The sequence below is a fragment of the Oryctolagus cuniculus genome, chromosome 11 (assembly GCF_964237555.1).
Source record: "Oryctolagus cuniculus chromosome 11, mOryCun1.1, whole genome shotgun sequence".
NCBI classification, from domain to species: domain Eukaryota; kingdom Metazoa; phylum Chordata; class Mammalia; order Lagomorpha; family Leporidae; genus Oryctolagus; species Oryctolagus cuniculus.
In genome coordinates this window covers 108,586,687-108,591,946 of record NC_091442.1, presented here as the reverse complement: position 1 = coordinate 108,591,946, position 5,260 = coordinate 108,586,687, and positions in this window count along the sequence as shown.

Below are 5,260 nucleotides of genomic sequence, written 5' to 3'. Positions count from 1 at the left end.
CTGGATCAGCATCAGGAACTCCGTCCAGAACAACTGGAGCTGGGAGCCAGGGACTCAGTCCTGATCTTCCAAGTGGGTGGCAGGGACCTCATCACTTGGGCTGTCAACTGCTGCCCCCAGGGTCTGAATTCACAGGAAACTGGAATTGGGATTGGGGCTGGAACTTGAACCCAGGCCCTCTGATATGGGATGAGACAACTCGACTGGTGGCGTCTTACCTGCTGCCCCAAGTACCTGCTCTGGCTGTTCCCTCTTAACCTCCTTCCCTTGCTCCTCTTTCTCTAATTGTACCACAAATCTGAACAATCTCTGAGTTTCTGCCTTCTCTTGTCTTCCAGCAATTTCTGTATTTTCTGGGATTTTTTTTTTTCCTCCCAGAGCTAAGAATTCCGTGAAGTGCTAATGAGCCGCACATTTCTCTCTCTCTCTCCTGAGAGTCAGGCTTCTATTTCCAACTCCTTTCCAATTTTGTGCCTGTGCTGCCAGGTTTCAGGTACAGCATCTCCCAAAGAAAACCCCTCATCTTTCCCCACTCCACACCCTTCCGTCTCCTGGGCTGCCTTTCTTGATTCATGACATCATTATCTATCCACAGCGTCACAAACACTAGAGACCCTAAGGTCTTCTCTGGCATTTAACCCTTGCCGACTCCCATGTCAGATTAGTCACCAAACTGTGTCTACTCTTCTCAGACTTTTCTACCCAGTCCCATCCCTGGTCTCCCTTCCCCCTGCCGTTGCTGGGATGAGGTCTTCGTCATCAAGTACTTGAACTATTAGGGAGCCTCTTGCCTGAGCCTCTAGCCTCCACCGGACACCAGAGCATACTTCGACAAAGGCGCGTCCAACACTTGTTCTCATTGCTTTACAAACTCTCCAGCAATTTTGCAGACTTCGCAGGCTAGAGCCTAAAATTATTATCTCAGCATTCAAGGTGCTTCGTGACCTGCCTGCTTTCCTAGCAAGATTTCCATGTGTCCTCTACATCTCTCAAATTCCTCAAAGGTATTTGCGTATACGTGTATGTGGTACTTTTCCCTTTCTCTGTCCACATTTTGACTTTTCCAAACACTCCCTTCTGCAGAGGATGCTTCTCTGTATTTCAATTCTCTCACCACGTGTCGTGGGCAGTGCAGCCTGAGAGCGCAGGAACTCATGACAAGTATAGCAGAGGAAACATTTAGTGATGACCCAGAAATTGCTGTTGATAAACCAAAGTGTGTGCTCAGTGTTGACTCTGTGCTGAGCAGGGCAGAAGCTCAGCAGGTAACAGTGCAGCCAGCCTCTGTGGGACTCATTTGCAGAGGCCAAGGTGGACCACACACGTTTCCTGGCTGCGTTGTCATTGACCTGCCTGACTTACCAAGAATGAGGAAGGAAAATAAAGGCAGAACGACTCAACCCACTTGCTCTAATGTGCTTCTTCCTGAAGAACAAACATCAGCAATCTGAAACCCTCCCATGTCCCAGGCTCCCAGTAACAACATTGTCTTCTCAGACTTCTTTTTTTTTTTTTTAATTTTTTTTGACAGGCAGAGTGGACAGTGAGAGAGAGAGAGAGAGGAAGGTCTTCCTTTTCTGTTGGTTCACCCTCCAATGGCCGCAGCAGCCGGCGCGCTGTGGCCGGCGCACCGTGCTGATCCAATGGCAGGAGCCAGGAGCCAGGTGCTTCTCCTGGTCTCCCATGCAGGTGTAGGGCCCAAGCACTTGGGCCATCCTCCACTGCACTCCCTGGCCACAGCAGAGAGCTGGCCTGGAAGAGGGGCAACCGGGACAGAATCCGGCGCCCCGACCGGGACTAGAACCCGGTGTGCCGGCGCCGCTAGGCGGAGGATTAGCCTATTGAGCCACGGTGCCGGCCTTCTCAGACTTCTTATGGGATAGGGGGAGAACTGTAACAGGAAGCCTCCCTATGGGGGTCTGTGACAGGACTGTTGCAGGTGGTAGTGTCTGCTCTCCATGCTTGGAACACTTGTGTGGCTCCCTGCAGCCTTCATGATAAAGTCCGGACCCTCCACATACAACAACACCCTTTCTGATGTGACTCCTGCCTCACCCCCTGGGGCTTCAATTTCCTCCTTGTGGGTGACATAGAATAGTGGTCCAAAGCCCATCCTGCCTCCATTCAGATGTTGAGTCTACACCCTTCCATTTTGTTTCACTCTGGGCAAGTTGCTGTTGGTGGAATGCTCTTGGCAGTTTAAGTGCCCAAACCTTCTTCCCTCCATGAGGTTGGAACAAACAGAAGAGTAGACATTAATTCATCAGCTTTGTCACCAATAAACGCTTGACGGGGCCCTCAGGCAAGTGAGGTTCCCCAGTCTAGACATCTGGGTCCATCTGTAGGCTGAATCGTACTCAGGTGTTCAGAGCAGGTAAACAGCCATGGATTTCCTCCTGTGGTCAGAGTTGGCCTACCAGGTAGAGAGGCAGAGAATGTGCGCGTACCTGGGGAGAGGTGGAGGTAGAGTGGGACAAAGTCAATTCTGGGAAAGCCAAGAACCTGGAAGGCAGTGAAGCGCGTGTGCCTGAGCTTTTCTGAGGCTCCCAAATTAGATGCTGTGAAATTGGGCTTAATAATGAGAAACACATATTTGGTCTTCATCCCTATTTTCTATCAGAGAGCTCCTAAAACTCTGGGGGTCTTGAAAGTGATAGAGTCATTTGTATGCTAATGGTAGGACTGTGGCTGGAGCCCTTGAGTGGCCTCAGGGAAGGGCAAGTGGCCAGGGCAATCAACCAGGTGATGAGAGGTTGGGGCTTTGAACCTCACCTCCAGCCTCTGAGCAAAGGAGGGGGCCTGAGTGACCAGTGACCAATGATTGCATCAATCATGCCAACGTAATGAAGCCTCCACAAAACCCTAGAAGGATGGGAGTGCAAGAGCGTCAGTGCAGCTGAACAGGAGACAGAGCTGGTGGTGGTGGAGAGAGCGCTGAGGCTCCCCACCCCATTCTACATACTTTGCACTACGTGTTTCCTCCAGCTGGCTTTTCCTGAGTCACATCCTTTGGTAATAAATGAGTGATCTAATAACCAAATTATTCCCCAGAGTTCTGTGAGCGTTCTAACAAGTAATTGAACACCAAGGGTGGTCATGGGCACCTCTAATGTATAGCTTTGGTCAGAAACACAGGTGTAACAGCCTGGGTTTGCAACTGATCTCTGAAGTTGGGAATGGGCTGGAGAGGCAGTGTTGTGGGATTGAGCCCTGACCTGTAGGATCTGATCCCAAGTCCAGGTAGATGATATCAGAATTGAGCTAAAGTGTAGATACCCAGTTGGAGTCTGTAAAGAATTGAAGAATTGGTTTCTATAAGAAAACCCATGCATCTGGTATCAAGAATGAAGTGTTGAAGGAAGTAAGAGTCAAAATCTGGATCCAGGGGCCGGCACCGTGGCGTAGTGGGTAAAGCCACCACCTGCAGTGCTGGCATCCCATATTGGTGCCAGTTGCTCCACTTCTGATCCAGCTCCCTGCTAGTTGTCTGGGAAAGGCAGCAGAGGATGGCTCAAGTACTTGGGCCCCTGCTATCATGTGGGAGACCTGGAGGAAGCTCCTGGCTCCTGGCTTCAGCCTGGCCCCAGCCCAGGCAGTGTGGCCATCTGGGGAAGGAACCAGTGGATGAAGCTCGCTCGCTCTCTCTCCCCCACCCCCCAACTCTGTCAAATAGATAAATAAATCTTAAAACAAAAAACACCATCCAGGTATGGAATTCAGGCCCTCTGATGTGGAGTGCAATGTAGGTCAAGCCCCCACCGCTGAATACATCATCTTGAGAGGAGGAAATGAAAGGTAGGAGAATAGGCAGAAGTTTCTTCCCAAGCCTTCCAGGAAGCCTGGAGTCTCTCCTGTGCCCACAGGCAGGAAGCTGGGGAAGGAAAATGAGGAGTTTCCCCTCAATCTCTATCTGTTCAGTTTCTTCAGATATAAACTGAGGCTGCTAAGGGCAGCCATCTTGGTATTACCGCAAGACCACAAGAGATAGCATTCTTCTCTTGGCATTCTCTCTCAAGGGGGGGTCTAAGGACATTCTCAGGTGTAGTGGATTTAGAGCCCCTTCTTGGGAAAACCACTGGTGTTTCCAACCTTTCAGTTCTTTCCTCTACCCTGGTTGAGTCCTGGGGGGTAGCGTGGAGTGGCTCGTATTTCTCTGGGTGGGAGTTAAAGTTTGTTTGTTTGTTTGCTGCTGCTCCACCGTTAACAGCCACTGCTTCAGATGCTAAGGGAGGGACTGTGCCACATCTGCTTATGTTAAGCTGGCAACCATCATCAAAAGGGAAGATGGAGCTCTACCCCCACATTGTTGTCCTGGGGATTTAGTGTGCTCCCTAGATTCCTACGGCATGGTCTAACTTTTTTTTTCTCACATCATTTTTTCTTCTCCTAAAGAAACTTCAAAATGGTCTCTTGATTTAAGGGCACCGTCAAGTTTGGAATTGATTTCGGGAAGAGGTGAGGACAGACCCTGCCCAAGTTCATTGCTGAGTGAGAAGCGAAGAAGTGATGGGGGGAAGAAACTTAGACAAATCTCTTTTAAGGAAAATCTCCCACATCATCTAGGAAGCCTAGGCTTTCTCTCTGGTTTATCTCTACCAGCATTGAAGGCGAGGGCCACAACCCTGTTGAATCCTTTGATAGGGCATGGAGGAGGAGTTGAGTGGCCTTTGTTGTCAAGAGATACATTAGCAGGGACTACATTGGCTCAATGAGAAGGACCAAGCCCTTTGCTAGCTCATGAACTTGAGGTTCTGGGTAGTGCCCCCTGCTGAACCACTTAGAGATTACAGTAGGTTGAAAAGTGTCTTCCCCAATGTCATGTCCATCCCAAGCCTCTAGTGTGATTTGTTTGGAAATGAGGTGTTTATAGAGGTAATTAGTTAAGGATCTCAAGGAGAAATCATCCTAGATTTGCGTTAGGCTCTAAATCCAATGATTGATGTTCTTCTAAGAGCACACAGAGAGAGATTAGAGAAGACAGCAATATGAAGACACAGGCAGAGATTGGAGTGATGCATCTATTAGCCAAAGAACACTGGGGGTGGCCAGCAACCACGAAAATCTCAGGAGCATGGATGGGTTCTCTCTCTTGGCCTCCAGCAAGAACCAACCTTGCTGCTTCCTTGAGATCCTCGCTTAGCCATCTGGCCTCTGTAAGGTGAGAGGAAAAGATGTCTGCTGTTTTAAGCCTCCACATTCATGGCAATTTGTTCTGGGGGCCTAGGAAACAAACCCAGGGTTTATATTGGGGAACAAAGTG